The 9,954-nt window shown below is 42.4% G+C and overlaps 1 long non-coding RNA gene across 1 annotated transcript; it reads left to right on the top strand.

Annotated features, from left to right (window-relative positions):
• The first annotated feature begins 649 nt into the window (after window positions 1–649).
• LOC135365990 (uncharacterized) lies at window positions 650–8,378 on the top strand. Its single transcript, XR_010414050.1, has 4 exons — window positions 650–763; window positions 844–875; window positions 2,223–2,328; window positions 8,217–8,378. It is a non-coding gene; the product is annotated as an uncharacterized LOC135365990 (long non-coding RNA).
• The last annotated feature ends 1,576 nt before the right edge of the window (window positions 8,379–9,954 follow it).

Below are 9,954 nucleotides of genomic sequence, written 5' to 3'. Positions count from 1 at the left end.
AACCCGCTTTTCTGGCCGAGTTCTCGGTTACTATACGCCGCCCTAAAACGGAGTCTCTCGCCCGAATCCGGATTGCTTGAGATTTTACCCGAGTATATGAGCTTCGCAATTTCTTTTCCTCCTTTTTTTTCTTTATCTGAATGAATGAGATAACCCTGAGCCCAGCATAGAACATCGCTCGGATTTAAACGTCATTCCGATTGATATACGCTTCCGTCTCCTGATTTGCCTAAATTTCGGAACCATGGTACCAAGAAGCGTACCACGTGGTGAGGTTCCCTTAGAAGTCGGCCCAGGACGCGCATTCCCCAGGGCGTTAGTCGTGACGTTCAAACCTCTGTGAGCAACTGCAAGCCCTTTCCCCACCGCCACTACCCTTTGCACTACCCTTTGCACTACAAATCACCAATTACCATAACCCTCAGTTTAAACCTGGTACGCTCGACGCTCTCTCTTTCCCAGAGTTCCTGGAGAAGAAAGTGACGTCAATTCTTTTCAGGTGCAACATTCTCTATGGCCCCACGGCTAGCACGAAATACTTTGCGCACGAACGCTAATTTTATTATGAGCGCACGCCATCAAGCTTTAGAAACGCGCTCAAAATAAAATGAACTACCGCTGAAAACACATACACCTAGTACAGCGCGCTTCAAGTCGTAAAGATGAACCCTCTCAATAGTCGCAGCTGTTTGGAGTAATTAAGACGCGACCATTTGCTCTGTGGTTTCAACCGTCATTCTTCAAACACGCGTTAGGCAGAAAAGTGAGTGCTGGACATCCTCCATAGATAAGGGACAAATATCAAACACTTGGAATCTTCTGACGAATTTTCGTTAATTTCAGAGTATTCTGAAGCCCCGCATTGAAGACGATCGGTAAGGCATAACGTAGTACTCCTGACCAGCAACAGAAATTACTAATTAGTATACGACATTTTCCTAGCCCAGACGCGATTTTGTACGAGACGTGCACGAGTTGAACATGAGAGAACTGATGTTCTGAGGCTGGAACAACATAGAAAGGACAAATACATAGAAAGCCTCAAACCTTTCCTTTCGTCCATTTGTCCTTTCTATGTTGTTCCCCAGCCTCAGAACATCAGTTCTCTCATGTTCAACAGTTGCCGCTTGCGTCGATCCCGTCGTATGAATGCGTGTATGAGTGAGAAAAATGTAAGAGTGAAAGGAGGATAAGTGAGAGAGTGAGAGAGAGAGTGGTTGATGCGTCCCTTCAGAGGACGCGACCTTGGAAGTCGCTGGGAGGTGTGTTAGCTAGCTGTGTTAGCCATGGACCGGTAATCCAGAAGATGTGGGTTCGAGTCCTACAGCTGGCTAACCTTTCCGGTGGCTTTCATCTTTCATGCACGAGTTGTTTCGCTGTTCGTCGTTTCACATAGAAAAATGTACCAAAAGCCTGTCGCTGTTGCCACATCGTATTCCGTCCATGGCCGTATACCAGTAGGGGGGCAACGGAGGGGCCGTGCCATACCCCTGGGGCCTCAAGATCACTCGTGAAAACTGTGAACTATTTATTAATACCTCGTCATAATAATAATAAAGTTATGAACCTCTGAGCACCCACACAGTCCGCAGCGTCCGTCTCCAAGAAAATAGGTGAGCGGTTGCACGCTTTGCCCCCCGAGGGCAAGCGCATCTTGGAAGAAAAAAAGAATCCTGGGAACGCCCATGATCCTATCCTATAACATGAACAACGCCCGTTTATCTCTACCTTATAGGGGGCACTAAGGTGCGGAAATGTACGATGTCGTTACTTTGACACTCAACATGAAAGGAACGAGCCTCATCCGTTGTGTCGTTCGTTATTTACGACAGAAAGAAACCGCGATTTTGCTGCTTCCCGCTCCATCTCAAGAAGCGCGACGAGGCGGAGAGACATTCCGGATTTGTCTCCTCAAACGTTCTCCCGCGATGATTGGACGCATCGTTTGAGCCCGCGCTCCGCATCGTCGGCTTTCTTGAAGAGGAGAGGGAACGCATTAAATTGCGATTTCTTTCGCTCACGAATCGCGAACGACACAACTGATATTTCCCGTTCCTGGCAGCATTGGTGTTGCGGTATATAACAACGTCTTTTTCTTCCACGAAGAGACGTTTTCGTACTTTGGCACCCCTTCAGCAGTCGTAGTAGTTGACAGTAAGTGACACAATGTCTGTCTGAAAAGAGAAGGCTAACGTCCTTTTTCTTTTTTTCTCCGCCACAAGAAAAGAGAATAAGATGTTCATGTGGCGCCTAACCCTGGTTCTCACTGCAATGGGCGTCTTCCAGTCACCGACTGCTGTTTTGGGGTGCTGGGGAATCGGGAGTATGGTGAGCTTAACTTTTGCATAATAGACCTCTCCCTGGTTGTAAACACACGCTTAAAAATGAACTTCACCACATTGCACTCTCCTAGCCAACCATCATCCCGAATGACAACGTTCTCGCCCCTGATTTGCTGAAAACGGGAGGAGGAGCCTATTTTGTGCCGTGCATAATGGCCACAAAATAGGCTCCTCCTCCCGTTTTCAGCAAATCAGGGGCAAGAACGTTGTCATTCGGGATGATGGTTGGCTAGGAACGTGCTATGTGGTGAAGTTCATTTTTAAGAGTGTAGTATAGACACGAGCCGTATGGTAGGGGGATCACTGGCAAGACACGTTTAATTGACCCCTGGACCGACTTCACTCGCGATTTTTTTACCGCTCGCGGCAGGCGGCGCGTGGGTGAGGGACTGTCCGAGTGCTTACCAGAGGGCTGGAGGGCTCTGCGTGCGCTTATCTTTGCGAATTTTTCCGCCTGGGCCGACTTCACTCAAATTTTTTCTGGTGTGTGGTGGGCTATTTACATGCAAGTACAGACATGCAAAGGAGGGCCATACACAAAAGTGCTAACAAGTGCAAGTAAAAATATATTTATTAAAGCCAATAGTGCCGAGAATTCTGTTGTGACTCTGTGTGAAGGAGAAAAACTCAGCCAAAAATCCTGATACAGAAGAAACACAATACAGTACACATAACAAAGAATATACTTACATGATACAATAACAATGCATAATGCAACATAACATAATGCAAATATGATGCAATAACATTAAAGAGGTATCACACAGAAAGAATGAAACGCAATATTTTTTTATTAATTGTAATCATACACACAAGTTTTCAATGAATAAGAATTATAATGGACACCACATTTAACCAAAGAACATATTTGTAATGAATGTGATTACAATCAAAATTACAAGTTTTATTATAAAAAGTCTGAGTCGCGATCACTATTATTGCAACATTAATAACTTCCTCATTATCATTTCTCATTATCATGTTTCTTATTCAGTATTTTAAGGAATTTTGAGCACAACATGGAATCTAAGTTGCATATGTTTTGTTCCAACATTACACAGCTTTTAATTATTCAATTTCTCATTAGGTAATTGGACGGACACAAGGAAATAATGAGAAACAACACAATCAACAGCTACCACTAATAGAGAGCCAAACCTGCGCATCACCCACACACAAACAACAGATGCATGCAGGAAAATAATGGGAAAATAATCTATCAAAACATTACAAATTTAATAACTTCCAACTGTGACTAGCACAGACTTAATGCTGAAGAACAGAGGAACACTCTAAGTGGTGCATTCTCCAACATGTAAACAGCACAGGAAAATAACACAGACACACACACATACATTGTATGATGATGGGGTGGGCGATTCAACAGGAAAATAATCTATCATTTGCACCATCATAAAATCATCTTCGTGACTTAATCTAATCGAACACTATACAATTTTTGTTCTAACGAGCGCTACAAAGCTTACATTGAGGGAGATATCTAACACACAGAAAATAGGCATGGTACAATGAGGGAGGCCTCTCGGTTTTCACCCTTCTCCTCAAAGCCGGGAGACTTTATCTCTCTATCTGTACGACCAAAGTGAAGCAACTGCGCGTGCTTTATCATTCCAAGGGTTGGGGGTATATCACTATTCTTTCTTTCAGCAAACAGGACGCTCTCAATGTCAGGTCAAGGTATATTTTATTGCACAATTATCGCAAATAGATGTTGGCATTATTCGCGGGGATCACTATCTTTTCCCATTCTTTCCTTGAAAGGGAATTCTTTCTTCAAAGTGGATGACAAGTCGGCTAAGTTTGTACAGAGGCGATATTTTTTATTGAACATGGAGAGAAAGTCCAAATTATTCAATGATAGAAACAATACCAAATCAAAAACGAGAAACAAATTTAGTTGCATCAATTTTTTGTAATATCTTGCAACAAAAAGTTCTATATAGATGAACCACACAGAAACAACATATGTGAAATGCGAATCAGAAATATGAGGCATTCCCACCTCAGAGATTATTTTTACTAATGTCAGTCGAGTGAACAATTGAAACAAACACAAGAAAATAATTATTTCAGACAGTCATTTTTCTAAGCATGCGAGAAATATTTAAAAGTTTTTCTATAGAGGAAATTGACAGACACAATTAATACATCATGCATGCATAACTCCCAACTCACAGAATATCAATCGAGTGATTACCTGAAACAAAATCAAAACAATAACTAATTCAGACAAATCGTTTCTAAGCAAGCAGCGCGAATACAGCACAGAATCTGTATGGAAACTTGTTTTTTTCAATGATTAAACAGGATCAACCAGTGGATTCAAACGATGAAGTGAGTGATGGAAGCCGACGACCCCAACTTCAGCATAAAGTTAGGGAAGGAAGGATTCTAGTGCGGTCCTGTACATATAATCATTGAAAGCACACGTTTTTTCTTACACAGCACATCCTTTTGTAAATCAATTTTTGTAATTCTCACGGTAACAGGAGCGGGATATTAATAACATTCTAAACCAGATAGCATAACAAATTTTCCAACAATAAAATGAGCATAGATGTGCTTTTAATTAACTGTAGAGACACACTTGAAAACAGAACAGAGAGTTGCTCTACATTGAAGAGATGGGCAGATTTTGTACTTGTTACCATAAGTCATGGGAAGATGTAATACAAAAATGCTTTGAAAAAGAAGAGCTACAAAACGATTCCAGTTATCATTGCATTTCAATACGTCCTAGACATGGTTGTATTCGGAGATATAGTACAAACTGCAGAATTGAAAGTGCAAGATTTGTATGCCGAATCTACAATAGTTACAAAAATATTTGCACGTCAGCATCAGAAGGGCCACTGGGATTGATGGTGGAAGTTTTGAGGTTTGCTAACGAAGAATTGAAATACACTGGACCAGATATAATTATAATCGTTGCAGTGGGCATTGCATTATTAAAGAAAGCAGTGTGATCAAATTATCATACACAAGCAGCCTATATCGCACGATTCATTATGGATTTGTTGAAATTACACCTAACCATTGACATGGAAAGTACATAAAAACTTTTATCACTTGATATATTCCACTAGCGCGACTACACAATTATTTTCTTCTACGAGTTCTTGGAATGATGTCGAATGGGCACAAGTTCAATATTGTTGTACAAAGTCTGATTTATCATCACTTGCTGAAACTCAACAAACACATCAACTGCGGTGGACCACAGGACGATTTTCATCTAATGCTCTCTTGTATGTCATTCAAGAATCTTCAAACAAAGAAAGCAAACAACAATAAGAGGTTGTGCGAGTTCGTCGCAACAAAGTGCAAGTTACTGAAGCGATACAAATACGGCGACAACGTATCGACTGCATTAATCAACGCTAAATTCAAGCGACCCACAATAAGACATCACTATATGATGCATTCTCAAATCAGTCAAGACAACAAACAACAACTTCAGAGTTTGCAATTGGACAATTGTAATTTATCGAAATAAACGAGTGTATAACTGAAATGATAAATTTAAATTCTAGGGATCGCAGCAAAATCAGATTGTATTTAGATCAGTATTGATCGTTTTTGGTTAGATTGAGAAAAATGATTGCTAAGGAAACGAATATTCCACACTATGTACAAGGATCCTCACACGGAATCAGCGCTGTCAATCAAGTAGGTTTTACACGACTACACTCTGCAACATCCGAAGGATAGAACTGCGGGAGAAGAATTGCTCATTGAAATTTAGAGTCATGATACATCAATCTTTGTTTACAAAAGAGGATCACTAATCTTTTGCAAAAGCTCATCATATTTTGTTAATTAAACTGCACAATGTGCATATTTCTCACACAGCTGGACTAACTCTCTTATTCATGAGCAACGGCAAATGCATAATTGAAAGTACATCTATAACAGCTTTTGACAATATATGTTGAAAATTAATCTATTATCAAATGCTGCGATGCAAATAGAGGGTTTTACAAGCATGAAGCGCAGGCGGAGTCTACATTTCTAATCACGTAACCCTCGTAACACACGGCACGCAAACGCATATGAGATAAATTCTATGTGGCAATCAGATTTTGGGAGAAGCGAATCACACAACTGTCATCAGAAATGTTTAACCAATATACAATGAGGATGAGAGCGATACATAAACACAATGGAAGATATGTAATCTTAATTATAATAAGCAGATATTCCCTTTGTAAGCTTAATCATTATAAGCGGCACAGGTCACACATAAACGTACACTCATAGAAATGAACTTCACCGCATAGCACGCTCCTAGCCAACCGTCATCTCAAATGATATCGTTATCTTCCCTCGTTTGTTGAAAACGGGAGGCGTACGCCTATTTTGTGACACTTATGCTGTTCATAATTGTCACAAAAAAGGGGTACGCCTCCCGTTTTCAACAAATCAGGGCAAATAACGATATCATTTGAGATTATGTACTTTCCATGTCAATGGTTAGGTGTAATTTCAACAAATCCGTAATTAATCGTGCGATATAGACTGCTTCTATATGATAATTTGATCACACTGCTTTCTTTAATGATGCAATGCCCACTGCAACGATTATAATTATATCTGGTCCAGTGTATTTCAATTCTTCGTTAGCAAACCTCAAAAACTCTACCATCAATCCCAGTGGCCCTTCTGATGCTGACGTGCAAATATTTTTGTAACTATTGTAGATTCGGCATACAAATTCTTCCACCTTCACTTCTATAGTTTGTACCATATCTCCGAATACAACCATGTCTAGGACGTATTGAAATGCAATGATAATGGAATCGTTTCGCAGCTCTTCTTTTCCGAAGCAGTTTTTTATCACATCTTCCCACGACTTATGGTAACGAGCACAAAATCTGCCCATCTTTTCAATGTAGAGCCAATTGTTTGTTCTGTTTTCAACACACTTTCTGTACACATAATTAAAAGCATATCTATGCTCATTTTATTGATTAAAAATTTGTTATGCTATCTGCTTTATAATGTCATTAATATCCCACTCGTGAAAAAGCATGCGCAGTTGCTACGCTTTGGTCGTACAGATAGACAGATAAAGCCTCCCGGTTTTAGAGTTTTTTTCTGTCTATTACTGGTAGCTGTTGATTGTGTTGTTTCTCATTATTTCCTTGTGTCCGTGCTATTCACTTAATAAGAAATTGAATAATAAAAGCTGTGCCATGATGGAACAAAACATATGCAACTTAGACTCCCTACTGTGCTCGAAATGTTCATAACTGTCACAAAACAGGCGTACGCCTCCCGTCTTCAACAAATCAGGGCATATAATGATATCATTCGAGATGGTTGTTAGCTAGGAGCGTGCTATGCGGTGAAGTTCATTTTTAACATATCTATTTTCTGTGTTGGATATAGAAAACAAAGTAAGGTTTGTAGTGTCTGTTACAATGAAAATTGTATAGTGTTCGATTAGATTAAGTCACGAGAATGAAGAATACTGCTGGCGTACGCCCCCCCCCCACCCCCGTTTTCAACAAATCAGGGCAGATAGCGACATCATTCGAGATTATGGTTGGATGGGAGCGTGCTATGCGGTGAAGTTCGTTTTTAAGAGTGTACGGTATCGTAATCATATACGTTCAGCATTTAGTACACTACTATTTTGAATACATTTTTGTTACGGAAGTAGCGTAGTATCTTGTACACGTGCGCGCTATGATGACGCACTAAATGTGTCTTGCATGGCGTAACGGGACAGCTGAGCGTTTTCTGCATGTACGTTCGTCTTTCGTCTACTCTTATCAGTACACCAAATGAACCACCATTTTTCATATCGAACGCACCATTTTGCAAAATGCGCCATTTTTCTCTATGCAGTGCCACTCGCGCTTTGATTGCTGCAGTCTCAATTGCGCCTGGACCTGGGCCATATTCGTCGGGGTATGCGACTATAAAGACGAGTACTACGATGAAGCTTTGGATCCCTATGAAATTCAGTAGATTACCATAAAGTCGGTGAATAAAGTGCTCCGATGACGACGGGTTCTTTCGCTTCTGCGTTACTGGGTGAACAATATATTGTCACGGGTAACAGGCGAGCGCAAAAGGACGACGACGCTCACTTGTGCAGGAAGCCACGCATCTACACTGACTACTACACAATGACTCCACTACAATGTCTACTGCTAACGAATACCACAATGCCTCTACTTGTCAATTACGCAAATAACCACGACATGCACGATGCTTGCCCTCGTGCCACGGAGCCAAAACAAGCGAACTTCAGCACCCCCACCACTTCAATCATTACTTTCTCCACCAACCTTCCCCACATTCCCCACCCAAATTGTCACGGTCAAGTTATAGTACCGTTGGACGTCCTCATAGCCCTGGCCGATCTCCCTTGGGGCTAATGGCCATTCTCCGTGGGACGAAGAAGAAGAAGAAGAAGCGTTCTGTCTATCTCATGCTCCCCTGTGAATAAACAGACTGGGCCCTCATGTCACGATCCGTGGCCAATTGCCCCGTGCTATGCGCCACTGTGGAGAAAGACGAAGAAGAAGAAGAAGAAACAGACTGAGTCCCTTCTGCTTCACTTAACATTTGGTGGAGGAGCGATTTTTTACCAGCCGTCGATCGCCTCCGCGGCTTGTCTCCTGACACCACCATGCCGGCTGACGCCAACGGTCCATCGATGCCCACCAGCGCTCCCGCGAGCTATGTCTTCTATAGGCGGGATACAGAAGCCTCGACTTTTGCTGGAAAACGAGGCGAAGACCCTACCACCTTGCTCGAAGAATATGAAAGAGTCAGTGACGTCAATATGAGGGGACGACTCGTTTCGCTTCGATAATGTCATTTTCTATCTGGAGTGAACAGCAAAGGTGTGGTTTGAATACCATGAAGATTCCATAACGTCCTGAAGCTCTGTCGAATCAGATATCCCTCAATGTCACAGGAAGAAAAGGTAGGCCACTATGTATTTAATTTTCTTTCGGTGCGGAACGTAGCCACTGTCGAAGCGCTAGAAACAGAAACACGCAAGTTCGAGGCGATGCGGCGAAATCGTATACGAAGCCCGGCCTTTGAGTGCCTGCTTAACGTTCGCAACATCGCCGTTGTGGATCAGTGCGGTCCTGACCTGGAGGCCATGGTGCGCACCATCATTCGTCAAGAACTACAAGCACTCATCCGCAATCAACACGCTGCCCCTTCCCTTTTGCCGAACATCCGGCGTGTTGTGAACGAAGAAATGCGACAATTTGGAGCCGACATCAGTTCCCATGCCACCCACAACCAAGAGCTCATATCTCCAGGCCACGGAGTACTCCAGGCCCATTTCCGCAACAGCAACCCCGACCACCAGCCTGGTAGCCCCCCAACATCAACTCCTGTCCAGTCGAGTTTCCTGGTCCCTATGCCACAATATCCGTCTTTTCCTCCTAACGCCCCTTGGACCCCTTCTGCGTACTGCCCATCCTATGGAAACTCCAGGAGGGTCGACGGACGCACTCACGACGACCGCCCAATTTGCTTTGGATGTGGACGTGTAGGTCACATTCGGAAGTACTGCCGCTCCTCTCAGCGTAAGCCTTGGAATACTCTGAACCAACGT

This window comes from Ornithodoros turicata, chromosome 8 (assembly GCF_037126465.1).
Source record: "Ornithodoros turicata isolate Travis chromosome 8, ASM3712646v1, whole genome shotgun sequence".
NCBI classification, from domain to species: domain Eukaryota; kingdom Metazoa; phylum Arthropoda; class Arachnida; order Ixodida; family Argasidae; genus Ornithodoros; species Ornithodoros turicata.
The sequence above is the reverse complement of the archived record's forward strand: the minus strand, read 5'-3'. Positions and strand labels throughout refer to the sequence as shown.